At 32.2% G+C, this 18668-nt stretch overlaps 2 non-coding genes across 2 annotated transcripts; both read left to right on the forward strand.

The window, feature by feature from the left end:
* Window positions 1-3352: 3352 nt before the first annotated feature.
* TRNAT-AGU (transfer RNA threonine (anticodon AGU)) lies at window positions 3353-3426 on the forward strand. The gene has a single exon. It is a non-coding gene; the product is annotated as a tRNA-Thr (tRNA).
* Window positions 3427-4474: 1048 nt separating this feature from the next.
* TRNAE-UUC (transfer RNA glutamic acid (anticodon UUC)) lies at window positions 4475-4546 on the forward strand. The gene has a single exon. It is a non-coding gene; the product is annotated as a tRNA-Glu (tRNA).
* The last annotated feature ends 14122 nt before the right edge of the window (window positions 4547-18668 follow it).

Genomic DNA, 18668 nt, shown 5'->3' on the forward strand with positions numbered 1-18668 from the left:
GGGAATAAAGCTGCCAAGCAGTTCGCGATATTTACGCAGTGCACGGTGAAGGTGCTTTAAATTATTGACTGTTGTAAAATAATGAAGAAGAATCCATTATTGAACATTTCTTTGTAATTTTTTGCTGGGTCCTCTTGTTCTCTTCATTTGGAAAAAAGCAGACCCAACTTATGTTAAAATCCAATATTTTTTTAAATAAGAAATAGATTGATAACGAATATAAAAAAATATGTTTTGTTGTGTGATGACAGGGTAAAACTTCATCACACTGCACCGAAGCCGGCGATGGTCGTGACATCAGAACTAAAATACACCGGGCGGTTATCGAACCCGGCGTCACTTTGGCTGCAAGCCAAAAAGCCTCTCTCATCCCCCCTCCTAACTCCCTCCCCAGGGATTGCATGAACCCCATCTTCTCCCCCGCCACCCCTCACTCGACTAACAAAACCCTAATTCAATATGTAGGTTAAATCGAAAGTTTTCCAAGACTAACAAGTATTTCAACAGAGAAGGAAAACCTGTTTGAGGCGGGGATTTATGTAAAAGCCCAGGCATTATTATCATTTTTTTATTTATTATCTAAATTATTTATCCACCTTTTTCTACGTTTTTTTAAAAAAGAATAACCAGTTGAGCTTCTATTTTTTGGGGTTGTCAGCAGGCGGGAAAGAGAGGATATGGAAGGAAATTATGTAAAAAATAAATCACAACACCCAGACCAATTGACATTAAGAAAGACAAGCCGATTCAAATCATCATAATATTATTTGAATGCATCACGACTTGTATATTTGTAGCATTCATGGGGAAAGATACAAATATGGGTTTTAGTGGTTAACTAAAAAATCCTGATTGTGAAGTAATCTTTTTGTAGTAATTACCCCTCCATATCAAATATATATAATCAAATAAATTAATAGTGTTTTTTTATATGGAATTTTTAAAATTTGAGTTAACTATGGGTAATATTATTTATCACGTTGCGTTGTTTAATATTAATGAATAAGTTTTGGGTCAAAGTTAGCTTATTGCAAATCAATAATTAATGTAGGCACCTAACTTAAACTTAACAACTAACTAAACAAATATAATTTAATATTTTCGGCATTCAAGCTTGATGAACTCAACTTAAATAAATAATTACTAACCAAACTTGTTCAGGCATTATTTTTGTAAGGCAAACCTACTAAATGTCATAATTATTTAATCCATGATACCTGTAATCGTTACCAATCAAGTTCAACTGATTTTGGAACACTTTTGGAAAATAAAAATACTGACCAATAGAATAAAAGCACCCACCCCTTTCCCGAAACTGTTTATAAAGACTTATGTCTTTCTTCAGTTTCGCTATCAATTTTTTAAATTGTGTAAAATTTAAATTAAATATTTTTTTACCGTCAAACCGTGAAAATAACAAAACATAGAATCTTAAAAAGCTTTTATTGTACCCCTCACTGCAGTATTGTCAATTTGTGATCAATCATATACACATGGACACTACAATTATAATCACCTTCTTCTAATTTACCAGGATGACAGTGAAGGAATAAAGAGTTCGTTCCTAATGCGCTCCAGATCCCGCTTTGAAAAGGAAGAAGAACGTAGTAGTACAAACAAAAGTAACAACGACACAAAACCTAAATACATATAGTAAACATTTTAATAATTCAGCCAATGCAAATCGCCTTCAAGAAGAAAAACAATTCGCCTTCCAATGCACATAAAATTATCAAGAGACTACTGGTAAAGTCCTAACACAGATCCTAACATGATCCCTATCAAACTCACGCGAAATTTATTTTCGTCATAACACTGATCCCTCACAAAACCCTAAATGTCCTAATACCAAAGTAGGAAGAATCCTGCGTAAAGACCCTGATCGTCCTAACAACCTCTCGGACCTCGGAGCAGACGAAACTTGAGTTAGTCTACTATTTAGATTTGTAATTTACCACGTCCCTTCGATGGGACAAGGACAACACTGACGGACAAGAGTACTGCCCAATTGGGATAAGTTTTGTTGGAGGCATAGAATTATGAATATTCCAGAAACCGCACACGCGCATCAAACAGAAGGCGACTAAACTACTCTTTAACGAGCAGTTTTACGTTTTGACCCATTATTTTCTTTGTAGACGTCGCTCAGTACGCAACTCCCGATTTGAATTTAACTATGCCGTGTTGTGTCGTTTTAAAGTGTAGAAATGCTGCTGGGATCAACAAGAAACAGGATGGGATTGCATTTTATGTGTAAATAGCGAATGCATGTGTAAGTAGCAAATGCATTGCTCACAAATTTTATTATTTTTCCACCTATAAGATTGTCAAAGAAAACAAAATGGATATTTTGTTAGTGTTGCCAGGTTGGCAATTTTTTTACGTTACTTTTTATTAATAAAAACATCAAATATTATTTCAAATAATATAAACACATCCGTTTTATGTAAAAAAAAAATGTTTTATATGTAAAGTTTAAAGTTAAATCATTTAATTACTCTTATTGAATGACCCTTGACTTATCTACTCTGTTGTGTACAATGAAATTTTAGAGAAATTGACTAATTTTTTTAAAAATATAACTATCTTACATTTGCATTTTGGTTATATTTTTCGCGATCTGGCAACATTACGTGGCGACTTCACGCATGCGCCCGGCGAAAGTGGAGCAAAGTGGGGGAATGAATTCAATGATTCTACGCTTCTTCTGGACTATTCTTGATTCTATGGTTAGAGAATAATATAATGCGGAATCAAAAGTGGAATGGTCTTTCTATTCATTTTAGGCAGTGTGTTAAATTGGCATTTTAACTTATTCTAGATATCAAAATAAATATATTCATGTTACACTGTACCATGCGCGAGATATCTCGCGTGTGACACCTAAAGGGTTCGTTAAAAGATACATCTTTTGTAATCCATAAGTGTTTATAATACTTAATAGTTCTCTTCACCTAGCGGCATTTTCCGAAAGCTTTCAAAAAAAAAAAAATCCTTCTCACGTTATTTTTAAATAGTGAAAAATCAATCAAGAAAAACCGATCGTGTGCATAGTATTTTTTTTATTTATATGCATTATTATTTACCCGAATGAACCAGATTATTCAAAAATGGTTACTCTCACTTAGCGGCCACCTAGCGGCATTTTATAAAAGCTATTGCCAGCGAACATATTTTTAAAACTATTATGCTTGTATCTTAAGCTATTACAATCATCTTTATTTTTAGACAATATTTAAAACGTGTAGGTACTTATTGGAAACCGATTAGATATTAAAAATGTATAAATGAATACCTAGTCTGTCTTTTCTAATTTAGTTCTAAAAGTTTACGCATGGTAGCGGGCAGCATCGGCGCCGTGGCTTAGTTGGTTAAAGCGCCTGTCTAGTAAACAGGAGATCGCGAGTTCGAATCTCGCCGGGGCCTTGGCTGTTGAAATACTTGCAACTTTCAATAACAGCTGTGTTCGTATATTTTGTTAACTTATGGTTAACAAGCGATTTCACTTTTTTTTTTATTTGAGTAAATTACACCATTATTGTTTCTATATCATCTGAACTCCGTTTCGATTGATTAAATTTGAATATAAGAAAACAAAATAAAAAAAATATTTATTTATTTGTAAGCAAAATATAAAAAGTTAAGAAAATATCACAATGTATTAAAATATAACAAAAAAATGTTTTTATTTTTCCTGGTCTTGAACTAAAATGGTGGTAGTGAGTAAAAAAACATCAAATTAATGTCTTTTGACTGCAACGTTGAATATTTGGAACCCTTTGGGCTAAAAAACCATATATACAATACAGTGGTAGTACAAAATTATGGCGACAAGTTACTTTATTAAAAATTCTCCGTTTTAAAAAATACCATTAATAATTTTAAGTAATTGCATTAATGGCGTAGGTATAATTGAAAGCAGGCCGGAACCATTTATACAGCGTGTTCGTTAAACCCTGTCACATCCGAAACCACGATGATCAGTATGAGCAAGAAGACATATTAGCATATTTAAAAAATATTTAGAACAAAGAATATTTTTTTTTAATATTTAAAAAACAAATGGTTGCTTACTTCTGCAGAGGAGAAGCGAGGGGGGCGTGGCCGCGCGGTCGGCAGTGTATCAGACTCCCCTCCTCCTCGTTTCTCCCCTGCAGAAGTTAGGCACCATTTGCTTTTTTTAATATATTTTTCTTTAAATTTTATTCGTCCTAAAAATTTATTTTTATGTGCCAACTTGTCTTCTTACTCATACTGATTATCGTGGTTTCGGATGTGACAGGGTTTAATGAACACCCTGTATATAATATGTCATTATATCGAAGTGGCCGGATCTCAAGATTTTAATACTATTTATTCTCTAGAAAACATCTATGCCTGTAAGGCATAACAGAAATAAAATTTTCCAATTTTCATCCAAAAAGCAGAAAGATGCATATACTTTTATTTATTATTTTCGACCATCTACTCGCCTTCCCGTATGGTCTAGTGGCTAGGATACCTGGCTTTCACCCAGGAGGCTCGGGTTCGATTCCCGGTACGGGAATTTTTTTTACATTTTTATCAACACTAAAAATCTTAAATTTTTTTAAAAATAAAATTTTATACCTATATACTGACAGGTTCAGGTAGGAATGATCAAATAATTATGAAATACACATAAATAATCGGAGCTAGGCAAAAAAAATATGCAATCTTTTATTTTTTATATTAAATTCATTACATCGAAATTGTTTTGCTTAGTAAACTTGCAAATTCAGTCGTTAGCGAGAGGAATAAATGAATATTTTAAGTTGTTAGTAAAGTTTCATTACAAATGTTAAATTCTAGAAAATGCATACTAATTCAAACCCGTAGTACCTTCTCACTTTTGCTATAATACCCTAGTTTTTAAAATTCCCTTTTTGTTTTATGTCAAATGAATGAGCGTCATTTATAAATTATAACCATGCCGCCAAAAACCAAAGAGGTGCAAAAAGCAACGCAACATCACGTTTTGTTTTAATTAGCCTATTCGTTTAAAATATCCGTAAAAAGAGAATAGTTATTGCCAGGCGGCCAGGCCTAAGGTCAGGCGCGTTCACTTGATAAATTATTCATAGTACCTTCATCAGATTTACAAAGGAAAATTCAAATTCCTAACCAAATATTATTATCGCACAGCCTGAGCTGTGACGTTACAAAATGGCGGACGTCAACTTTAGTAGTAAATACAAAATAATATAACAGGTGATGGAATAAATCTAGACGACTGATATTTCTTATGGGTGACATCATTAATTACAGCCTTCTAAATGCCTAGACTCCTATATGCCTTTAAAATGTTGTCCATGTCTGTTGTAATTTTTTGAAATCCAGTCTTTGTCTACAAACTTTTAAACAAACTCAAAATATCGTTAATTTATTGCTACATTTTCGAGTGCCTATAACAGTTTTAAGTCAGCGTGTTTAAAAAATACATGTAAGTCAATTATTGTTATCTGATTTCTTTATGCCAATCCTTCTCAAGAATCAAGAACTAGAATAAAATATTACGTAGTAAGGCTTTAAGCTTCGTCCCTTCAAAAGGGTTTCCTTGTAACTAAACTAGACGAATATATGACAAAAGATAATATAGATGTCTAGGCATCCACATCTAGGCATAGGATGACCTGCCATTGGCTGGTTTAATTGACTACTTCACACATTGAGTAATATTCACCATTCTGCCTATATTTCAACATCTATATTCCTCCGACTTTTCCATCTATTGCCGTTTTTGAAGTTAAAGAGCTAAAACCTTCATTGTTTCCGGTGAGTATCATATGATTGAATTATTCCACCTACATACTAGACAACGCCTGAAAATATTTTTCGTGTCTGTTGTAAATCCAGTCCTTGGCTACAAAAATTTGGAGAAGCTCAAATTATTGTTGATAAACTAGACTATATTTTATCAAGTTAATTATGTTTACCTTTATGTTAATGGATATTGTTTACCGGAAACCGTAGAAAATAAATGAATATTCATCGCCAGCGCTATTAGACCATTGATGGTAATTTTTTTGATTTTCATCATCATCATTCCCTTTTCGCACCTAATTGTGCATAGGGCACTGCATTGGTACATCAATCGCAGCGTGTCTTGATCATTTTATTTGTTATATGAAAGTAAGATGGTCAGTTTTACGCATCAGGTATCAGTCCAGGGTGTGTGAAATATTCTAGTGTAAAAACGAGACTTTCAATTTTTTGGATTTATTTTAATATAATTTTTTTCTTGATAGCGAGCGATGACGTATTACGAAAGTGTATTTTTGTATATTAAATAATAATGTTTTTACTGACCTTAATTTTAAAATGTAGTATGCATTTTTTTTCGTATTGTTTAAATATATGTTTATATAATATGAAAGGATTTTCTGGGCCCCGATTACAATGGGATATTCACAAAGTTTCTTTGATTCAAGTAAAATCGTACTTTATGTTCCAAACTGCGTACCTATATTTAAAAAATCGTACAACAACTATGGTGAAGGTGTATAGTGGGTTTTGCATGTTGGTTTAATTAGTATCCTGACGAAGAGGCGGGTACGTCTCAAAACCGGTAGACATAGAAAAGTCGGTAAGTGGTTATATACAAATATTTAATAACATTTAGTATTTTGTAGGTACGTATCTAATAAAAATCTTTTTTGTATTTAAAAGTATTTAATGACATTTATAATATTAGAAATCAAACACTGATTTGAGTCTACTAAACACTTTATATTTGTAAAAATAAAATAAAATTTTCAGTAGACTCAAATCAGTGTTTGATTTCTAATATTATAAGTTTAAATATGGAGTTCTACAAAATAAACACCAAATCAATCAATATTTAATGACACTATGTTTCATATATAAAATACTAAATTAAGGTAGGTAGGTATATAGTTAAAAGTTTAAAGTAGGCATAATTTAAGTTTAAGTAAGCAAAATTAAAAAAGTCAGAGTAATTTTTATAGCATTCAAATAATGAAAGTTATTTTGATTATATCTTCATACGAATATTTACTCTTAAAACTGAAAGCGAAATATATCAATTTCTCCATACTCGTTTCCTAGCCGGTGTAGTCTGGCGATCGGATAATTCACAAAATAATTCTATCTACTAGACGTCACAACAAAAATAGACTCCAATATGAATTACAATGATTTAAAGCTTTTAAGTTTTGGGAAAAGATTATGCGGTTGGCATCTTTGCCTATCATTTTTGAGACCCTGAAGTCTACTCCTAGTGGGTGGACGTGAAATATTGATTACGATGCGGTGCCCTATGCACAACTGCGTGCTAAAGGGGGATAATAATGCACCTGAACACTTTTTCCACATGTTAAATAAATACAAAATTCTGTAAATAATGTGTACATATTATCCAATAGACCAATCTCGTTTTCTTTGTATCAGAAGTTTAATAAACGCTTACTTACATAACTTCTTAAATTCTTGTTTGGATATTATTTCGTTTCAAGTCACCTTCCTTTGAAACCCACCCCACGTAAGTAACCCCTTATAATAACGCTTTTCAAACTGCAGCACGTTCGAAGTCAGACGCGGACGTGAGAATGCAATAAAATTATGTCGACCTAATACTAGTACCGACTTTTTTACAGTATAATGTATTTATTAGAGATAAAAAAACACTAGAGGCCTTTGAGATGTGGTGCCACAGAAAACTATTAAGAATTCCTAGAGAGACGACATTCCTAATGACGAGGTTCTCAACAGAATCGAAGAAGGGAGGCACCTAATCAAAACCATCACAGAGGAGCCCAATGGATCGGCTACATTATACGCCATGAGGGTCTCCTACGTGACATAATAGAGGGAATGGCTGAGGGGACAAATTACAGAGGGCGCCCCCGACGGAAGTATTTAGAGTAAGTGTGCGAGGATTCGAACTGCGCCGCATAAACCGAGTTGAAGAGGGCTGCAGAGGATAGAGAACAGTGGAGGAGAAGATGCAGGACTTTGCTGCAAACCAATCCCCAAGATTGAGACTGCGACGAAGAAGTATTTATTACTTGCCTTAACTAATAAAATCTGTTTGTTTGATATGTTGTTTTATTTATATGTTTTATGTCCTTATTTTAATAATGGATCTTTTACATTTTATTGTGAAAGATAAATGTATTTATATATTTAAACACTTTATACCTTAAGGGGTTCGAACCATCAGTAAGGTCGCAGTGAGTCACATCTTGCTGGAGGGTGTGATTCTATTCAATGCTGCTAATGCCCAGTTGCATTCCACCGGCAACACTACTGACTAATCCAACTCGTTAGCGTCTACGTCGCGAACCCTGGGCAAAGGGATCACACTCATAACGGTGTGATCACAGCAGATATCGAGAGGATGAATGGCGAGTTTCTGGCACCTCCGAACCAGAACCAACCAGCTAAGGGAAGGTAACCCCGACAGAAAAATCCACCAGAGAAGGCAACGGGAAACCACTGTGGTCATTTTTTCCCAAGAATCACAACGGCAAGTACATCCAAAAAGCAGTTGTCCTGGCCTCGGAGTAGCGCAGGACCGAGATGCTTTCGATGTAGTGATCGCCAACGTCGGAGAAACCTGATAAGGCACCGCAAGAAGAAGATATACAAATAGGGGAGGGCGTATTGCATACACCATGATTGGTCTGACACACGTTTTGTATATCCGAATCTTACTTCCAATCCGCATGTGTTCATCGTACCATACGACATTTCTTAGGCATCCAGATATGTAATAACTGAGATGGATGTTTTCTAATCATCACTACTATGGCTACATCGTCTGCATGGCATGTGATGGTAACGACCTTATCTCCCCTAGTTCTAGATTTACCACTTCGTTTATTCTTGAAAGCGTTTTTATATATTTATTCTGCTTTTGTAAGAAAAGTCTTTTGGCTTATATATCGTTGTGTATTTAGTTATAAAGGTGCTAAACTTGCTTTGTTTCTTTGTTGTTCTCAATATGTGTTTTTTTATGTTAATATTATTTAAGTCCTAAATTAAGTTGTTGTAAGTCCTGGGAATGTAATGTATATGTATTATACTTGTAAAATACTTTGTGTTTTATTATTTATAAAAAATATATTAATATACATGTATAATATATGCGGTGCTAGACAATTTTGAATGATAGGAATGATAGAATGTTTTTAATTTAAAATAAAACATTTTTAATAAACAGAAATGTACTAAAAATCTACACTACTATGAAGAGAAGAGGGGGTAAAAGTGGAAAGGAAAGAAAGAAGAGAAAGGAAAAACTCAAATATTTAGATAGTGAAATTTTAATCGTGATATCTCTGAAATCAGTTGGTAGATAAATCAACATGAATATAGATTAAATTAATATATAATGTATATTTATAATAATGTATTTTTTTCGGATATTTTGTTCATTGTTCTTCTTGCAAATGATCACATCTTTTTTTAAGGGTATAAAGTTCAATAAATTTTAAGATATATTAAAACACCAACTATTCGACTTTATTGGCAAAGGCATTAAATTTAATATGCCACGCCATTTTATACATAAAAAAAGGTAATATCATTAAGGGACACTTCTTGTTTGAATAATAAAATACCAACTACCATCAATGCACCCTTCCTCTTCATATAAATATTTACAGGTTCAAATTTGTCACATATCAAAAAAAATACCACCTTCAATGAACTTTTTTTTGTATATTGAGATGAAAAGTTTCATAAATTCTTTATTTTCTAGATATACGAAGAAGTCATCTACCATAAATAAACGCTATTTTGTTTATGTATTAAGATACCATAATAAATGAGCTCAACTTTGTAGATATATTAAGATGCGGTTTATAATAAATGTTTTCTTTAGTTCGCTTATTGAAATACCACGTTTCTTAATGGAAACTGAAAGCTTGAGAACCTACGGTTCGGAGTCTTTCATCACTCAAGTTACCTTAGGGAATGAGACGGGGTTAGGCCGTTGGGAATAATTAACCCTTTATACGGCTGTTCTGGTGGATTACGCAAGGTTTTCCTAAAGAAAGGTAAAGCTCCCAAATACATTTCAAGACTTTGTACCAACCAGAAGAATATTGTTTGTCATTAACAACAATAATACTTCCCGGCAATGCGTACAAACTAAGCCTTAAGTAACAAATATAACATTAGCCAGGTAACAGTAAGAAATTATGTTCACAGGGGGGTGATTACTTTATTAAATTCAAAATGTCAAATTCTCTTGAGCGATTACGAAAATAAGTACAATTATGAGTCTATAATATATCTTCAACATTTGACAGTCGGAGAATGTATAGATATTGAGATTGAGGGCACCCATTATACACTGTATGTTTATCTACGCACTGGGAGTGAAGATTTATTATATTTTTTAATCGTTTTGGGGTGGCTACTTACTGTCATAGAAGCCTATTTAAAAAAACTAAAGAGGAAAAGGTACATTTTAATTTGACGTTGAGCCCGGAGTAAAGTTTGAAACGAAGGGTGAGACGGATTGTGGTCTCGTGGGTAGTGTCGCAAACTCAGGATCAGGTGGTCCGAAGTTCACACCCCGCTCTTCTACAACTTGTTTCCCATAGCCATGTACAACTAAAAGAAAATTACTCCGAAATTGAAATATTTTAGCAAATATTTATTTACAAAAAAAAAGTTTGTAAGTTAAGACAGAATCATCTATCAATTGTTTTTTTTTAATTCATCATAGTCGAAAAATATCAACAGGTGGAAGAATCGAAAAATCATTTATATTAAAATATGGGCAAATTGGTGCATGTTATACAGTGTGTAAAGTGATCGCTTAAATCATTTACCCTGTAAATACCCGTAATATGTTTTCTTTAAAGGGCCCTCTTTTGAAGTTTATGAGTAACAGTTTTATGATTTTAGATTTTTTTTTAAATATTTTGGTACCAACATTGATATGTATCATGACTTCTTAGTAAACAAAAACATATTTATTTATGGGGAAATGCGCTCACTGGCTCAACTGGAAAACAATCGTTCGGATTTGCCTGGAAAATTATATTCTTGATTGATGATTTGTAATTATTTATATTAGTAGCAACGGGGCAACAACTTACATAACCATTTATGACCACTGAGGTATAATTAAATAGAGGTGATTCTTCTTAGAACGAAAGTTTGAAATTAAGTTCTGAAAAATAAGCGGTAAAGTAAAAAAGACTGTCTATGCCAGTTTACTGTGAATTCAAACCTGTATATCGTTTGCGCCTTTTTACGCTGCTTCGCGTGTACTGACTAAGTCAAAACACAAGACAGGTGCTTAGTGCTGAATCTAGTGTATACATATACATCAATGCTTTATGACACTGAAATAATCTCTCGCGTCATAATTTGAATGCATTTCATAACGCATTTCGATTCAATGAATTCTTAAATTAAATTGAATTGAAGGTAGATTGCAAACTAACCCTTCCTACGGTTTTTACCCCATCAAATTTGTTACGAACGAATAATTACTTTTGATTTATATTTCTCAATTTCCGTTAATATTAGCATAAAATTATGCTATTTACATAAATTATTAAATAATAAAGTAGACTCTTTTAACCTACTCTCCAAAATTAATCTTAATGTCTCCTTTCGCGTGACAAGAAATAAGTATTTATTCCATCTGCCAGTCTGTAGCACTAACTATGCACAACACTCGTTCCTCTATCGTTCTTGCTCTAATTGTAATGCTTTTTTTCATCTATTGATATATTTAACATGCCCCTTAATTTATTTTAAAATAAATTAAGACTTCTTATTTCTGGCTGCGATATGATCCCACTTACTATTTAATGATGCTCACACTTACGTGTGTAAGGTGTGTACCTGAGCACTAACTACTCACACTAACACACATAAACACACATCTACACTTCCTCTCACACAAATACACATAAACAAACCCTTTTGTTGTAACACAATTTAATAATACGAGTATGTATGATTCTTATTTAGAAACTTCGCTGGTCTGTCTTTAAACCGTATTTTTTTTTAATGTTACTATATCATTGTCGACTGTTTGTTTCTTAAAATAAATAAATAAAAAATATTGAAAAATAAATGTATTATTCTTGTAAATGGGGGCAGTGCCAAGCAAGGTCCTGACGTCACTGCGATCTGAGTAGATCTGTTTTTTTAATTATTATTTCATTTTGAATCTTGAAGTAGAGCACACACAAACATATTCTTATATGTAATTTGTTAATAGGAATGGAAATATATTTAATATGAAGTTGTGAAAACATATTATTATATCTTTAGATTGAATTTTGATTTTTTTTTTTCAAAAATGTTTTTTCCAATATCATATTATTTTATTTATTTTATTTTACAATACGCTCAAGGGGCATTTACAAAAAATATACAGGTAAGTACAAACATGATAAGTAATAATTTTAAAAATAAACAACGCTTCTTTGTATACGTCATATAGAAACAATAAAAAGCATACTGCTATACAAAATAAAAAGTTAAACTTTACATACTAAAAAAGAAAAAAATATGGATATAAGGAAAGTGATTGAATTAAAAAGCAAATTGTAAATAACTTGTTAAGAATTTTAACAAAAAAAATATATGAGAGTCTGATGTTTACCTATTCTCTGGTACTGTGATCATGTTCCTTCGACCAATTTTTTTTCTCAAAATTCTTTGTTTTTTTTAGAATTAATAATATTATACTCAAATTTCATCGAATTATAAAAATATTCTTATTGCGGTTGGTCCCCGTAAATTAGTTCTTGCCTTCCAGCCGAGGTCCTTAAAAAAACCTGGCTGCTGGGAGGAGGGCGAGGTGTTCTCTTTTTTAATTATTTTTTACACCACAACAAAAGGCCCATTACAGCACAAAACACCCAGGCTTGAGAAAAAAAAGTGTTCTCACTGGGAATCGAACCCGGAACCTTTCGTGCATGAGTCAAATGCCTTAACACCACGAATACCAATATTGCTGTATCTTCTCCTCCAAGTCCTACTCCTCAAAGCTGTGTTTGCCAAGCTGTGTGAAGAATTCTCAGGGAGTGTCACGAAGGAAGAAGCGTCATAACTATTTTATTTTTTTATTAATTTAAATTTTTCATTGATAAACCTTTACGGGTTACATACATTTAACAAAATATTTTTACTTTTAAAATTCACATTCTACTGTTAATAATAATAATATTTTTAACGTCTTTTGGAAAGGTTGACTGAGTCTTTTGTTTTGTTTTGTCTGGTAGTTTATTGTATAATTTCAGTCCATGGTTTATTAGTCTCGATTGTCCTTTTCTCGTTTTAAAAGGATGTATATGATATTTTTCTGATATTCTCGTATCGTGTTCATGTTTACTACAGTTTTTTTCAAGTTTTAATTCTTCGTCTACAATTACATCAGTGGCTAATTTATGAATAAATTTTAAGGATTCTAGTTAAAAGAATTCAGTTACATTTAATTGTTTATTTTCTTTAAAAAGTTCTTTAGTTACTTTTAGATAGAGTAGGTCATATACTAACTTTAATATTTTATTTTGCTGTCTTTGTAGTCTGTTTATGTCATTTTGATTTCCTGTTCCCCATAGTAGTTGCATATAACATATTTTAGTTTTTACATAGGCTTCATACATTTTTTTCCTTTTTTGGAACAGAGTTTTTGATTTTTAAAAAAAGACTTGATAATGACGCCGCTTTGCTAATTAAATTATTGATTTGAATTGTCCATGTCAATTGTCTGTCTAGTCCTAAGTATTTAACATGTTCAATTTCAGTTAGTCGTTCATTATTTATATAAGCATCTACTTTATGTCATTTTTTTCTAGAATCAAAATGGATAATATTGCTTTTTTTTTCATTAAGTGTAAGTAAGTTTGTGTTCGTCCATTTAGACAACCTAGTAAGGTCTTCGTTTATGCCATTTTTTGTTAATACGTCTGTTTGATTTTTATAGAATAGTCCAATGTCATCGGCATACATAATAATTTCTATTCATTTAAATAATGCGAATTCAATATCTGCGTATGTATTCAAATAAATATTTGTCACATTAGTACATAGTGATCGATGCGACACGGGGATACAGTGACGCCAGTATATATGTATTTCGCCGCCAAATAGTTAAATCAGCCACTCAACGGAATGACTGGCTGTTTATTAAATGCTGGCATTCTGCTGAATGGCTAGGTCGTTCGTTGAATGAATTGAGGTAGCATGTATTTAAAAACGTCGATAGTTATTTATGATTGAGCTACAGTTCTGTCAGCGTTTTGGGCATCGCTTTGGAATCAGTATTCAAATCTCCGTTGCCGTTGGGATCGTCGCACCTTTGCGAATTTGGTTTTTCTACGCTTTGGAAATGTAATTTTAAAAACAAGAGCGGTTGCAGATGGTAGATGAGGAGTTACGTGTTTGTTAATATAATTTATTTGCGAATTTTGATATAATTATTTCTAAAAAGTAATTGCATACTCCTCACTAACAACTTATTACCACCTGTGTACATGTAATATATCAACATGTCGCACCTTTAGAACGAAAAAACCTTAAAATGAGTTTCGATCATAAAACGATTTTAATGAACATTATCCATCTTTCTGCATTAAAAAAAAGCAACATTCGGGTGGGATTAGGACAAAACCGTTACATCGGTCTCTTTATTGCTCAGAGAATTTAGTTTCCGTGTCAGTACGGAAGCGAAGCAATTAGAGCTGTATTTATATTGCTGTATGAAGGACGCAACGCAGACAAACATATAGTGACCGAAAGCCGATTGAGTAGATTTTATTCCGATACAAATGGCAACTTTAATTTATTTTTAAAAATATGACTTACCGATAATCTAAGTTTATGACTTATTTAGGTTTATATCATTTCATGAATAAATAAAAAGTTGTGTTTGGTGACCTTTTCTGACCTAATAAAAATTATGTCATATCTTTTTATCAAAGTGCATTTGTTTGTTTTTTTTCAATGTCATAATGACTCATTAAATAAATGTATTGTTTAAACTTATAAAAATTTATTTTTATTCCGCTATTTTCAAAGATTCATAGCTGAATGCATTCGGTATAATTTTTAACTAAAAAAATTGTGTTTACTTCGAAATAATACGAAGGTGTCACAATTTACATTCTTCTTTTGCAGTTTCCCAAAAAGTTTTTTTTTAGTTTAGTCGTTTTCGTCCTTAATTGCGATGTTATATTGATAACATATCATTTAAAAATGTAACCAGCACTATGATTTTCTTAATTCATATTAAATATGTACATTTCCTTTTTAAGGCATTTTTACTAACGCCGCGGAGCAAATCCCATTCACCGAAGTTCTTTGAAGTAAAAATGTTTGGCAGAGTGAGTTATAAATTGTAGTTAATAATAATTTATTACAACAGAGATGAAGAACGTTTTATAAAAGTCCAGTAAGTCTATATTTTTATAATATTGTCTTGGTGGAAGAACGATACCGGATTCCTAGGCATTTCAAGACAGTTTATTAGACCAGTAAACACATTAATATTATAAAAGGGAAATACCATGTTTTTTAAAATAAAATTTCAAAATAATAAAGTTCTATGAAATACTGTCGAGCAAAAAAAAATGTTTTTTATTAATTTAGTTTAATAGTGTATTAATAAACAAACAAAAAACACTGAACTTCCTCCTTTAAATAAGTCAATTGTGCCCTTTTCAATAGAAAATATAAAATGTTTTTACGAGAATGTTTTTAATATGGGTAAAATGTTAGTGACTTGCTGTAAATATAATTTTTTTAGTATCATCATCATCTTGATCAGTCTTTCGCTTCAGGAGCCAATCCAAGCACAATGAAATATTTCAGCGTAAAACCACGTTTAAAAAAAACGATTTCATGTCAACCTTCTCAGGAATGGAATCTGGGACTTTATGGGATATTTTTTAGGATGAATTGCCTAAATTAAAATAAAAAGATACTTTTTCACAATACTTAAAGATTCTTGTAAAATAAAAATAAAATCAATGATTTCGTTTCGAGTTGACGGGACTAAAATAAGTAGACAAATATTTTTTTGTCGATTAATAAATTTTTTCGATTTAAAAAATAATAATTTATTTTTATTATAATTGTCTTTCAAAACTATTGTTTACATTTTTGTTTAATTGCGAAATCCATTACATTTTTTTTATTAATTTAATTTCAGTTATTTTAGGGGGTCTTCCATAATAATAAGCAGTTTTCTATCCTTTTAAGCACCATTAAGTGGACATGTTACTAGTGGTTTTGAGTACCATTAATTTTGAGTAAGGGGAAATGAGTTAAAAAACAACTACAATTTTAGCCCAAAACTGCAGGGAAATAAAAATATTTCCTAACTAAAAATACGGGAAGGGAAACTTTTTCAATGAACGAGAACGTATCTTTTTTGTATTTGTGATGTCTGCCTTGTTGCCAAATTGTCAGCGTGTTTGCTTACCACGCAAGAGGTCTCGGGTTCAATTCCCAACACGGTCGACATGAAATTTTTATTTGAAAAGATGTTTTTGCACTAGAATATTTTATAGTCCTAGGACTGGCACCTGAAGCGTTAGACTGATCATTTTACCTTTATGTAACAAGAAATATCAGGATACGGTTAGTTTACTTATGCAGTGCCCTATGCACCATCAGGTGCTGAAAGGGAATAATGAATGAATTTTTATTTTTCAGCACAAGTAATTTACGACTTTAAACAAATGGTCTGAAAATCTAAATATAATATTTAGGTACATAATAAAAACTCAAACATATTTTTTTTACGAAAAAAATTTGGGGCGTCACTTTTTTATTAACCTGTACCTACCGGAGATGAATCCGATTAGACCTGTAAATTTTTAGTATTTGAAATTATCGATTACGTGAAAATTATTTTTTATCCATTATATTTCCTCAACTAAATCATAAGAAATCTCAAGCAAAATTTTACTACACTTTTTTTCATGATTCACAGCATATTGTGATGAAAGAATAGTATTAAATAACCCACGAAAATGCCGAAACGGCGTCATTTAAAACTGGGTCTAATTTGACCCAACACCGCCTCGCACATATTTTTTTGAGCTAGCTGGCTTTCAGAGTTAAGTTTAAATATGTAAGGCATAGCTAAGAATTCTACCGGCTATCAAATTATATTATTCGTCCGAGTGCTTTTGGGATACCGGGTCTTGGCTTGAATGAAACTTCAGAATTAATGGCAAGTGATTTATTTTACACGGCCCAGGAATTTAACATTACATGGAGAAGAATTTTTCTTTATGGCTCCCGCAAGTACTACACTACTGATTACCCCAGAGCTTTGAGCGAAGTGCGAATTATAATATGAATTGGCCATAAAAAGACAATTAAACCCGCCGAATTCTAGTTCAAGAATTCTAGTTATGGCGGCGCGACGGGTGTGCGTAAAGTGTAAAGCCTTATAAACATGGCTTAAATCACAAATAACAATCACAGGCAGGCGACGCGCCGTGGCGCAGTTGGTAAGACAGCTAGCTGTGGAACTAGCGTCGCTGGTTCGATTCCCGCCGATTGCAAGAAATAAATTAAAGAAGGATTTTTAAAGAAAAGGCTCAGCGGATTATTCCTTTAAAAAAAACAAAGATCTCAAAAATACAACAAACATAACGAGATTCCAGCTAAAACTTATAAACAAAATATAAATTAAAATAAATATAAATAGTGAAAAAACTAAAAGGACTCGAGGAATGGACCAAACAGGTATGAAAACATCATAATACATTACTAACGAAATTTCAATCCATTGGAGTATTTGATAAATGAGAGTTTTTGGGAATATTTTTTTTTCGATATTATGATACAAAAATTTATCGCTATTATGAATCCTCGGAAATTAAAAAATACCAGCAACTTTAGATTTATTTTACTATTAAGGTGCTTATCTTAAATTCTATCAAAACTGTTTAGAAAGGAGCTAATGAGCTAATACAATGTCTAGAAGAAAACAAAATCCTCTCAGAAATTCAATATGGTTTCCAAGAAAAAAAGTACTTTACATGCTTTAGTCTCAATATAATACATTCAGAATCAAGAAGATAAAAACAAACAGTGTCTAGCTAAGTTTTTAGATCTGAAAATGAGATTTCGATGCCTGCTACGTATACTATCGTATCCCACAAAATGTCAAATTGTATCTTTAAAGACAATTTTGACATAAACAATCGTATTTTTTGCGAACACGCATCGTAAACTATGGTATTAACACAAACAACTGTGTTAAAAGTGGAGGCGAACGTGCCGCCGCCAATCACATCAGTTACAATTGACAATTCATTACGCCGCGTCGTGAGAGCGCACGTTGTCCCGTGTACGGGTTTCATTCGCTTTGAATGTTATTACGTTTAACAAATTACAACAGGGATGGAAAATACCTTAAAGAAGGGAATATGGATGTCTAGGCATTTACAGGACTCATGACCTGTCATTTGCTGGTTTAAGTGGCCACTTTACCCACTGTGTAATATTCAACATTTTTGTTAAAAACGAATAGATCGTCTAGAAATAAGCATTTAAAATATTTCAAAACTGTCGTATGATCATACGATTATGTGCGTTATTTTTTATATTAAAAAATAACGTACATTAAAAACGTATTTTGAAAAATAACGTACATAATGAATATTTCATTTTAAGTAACACATTGGGTC

Source organism: Micrasema longulum, unplaced genomic scaffold (assembly GCF_059751315.1).
Source record: "Micrasema longulum isolate JH-2025_06_02 unplaced genomic scaffold, ASM5975131v1 h1tg000762l, whole genome shotgun sequence".
Taxonomy (NCBI): Eukaryota; Metazoa; Arthropoda; class Insecta; order Trichoptera; family Brachycentridae; genus Micrasema; species Micrasema longulum.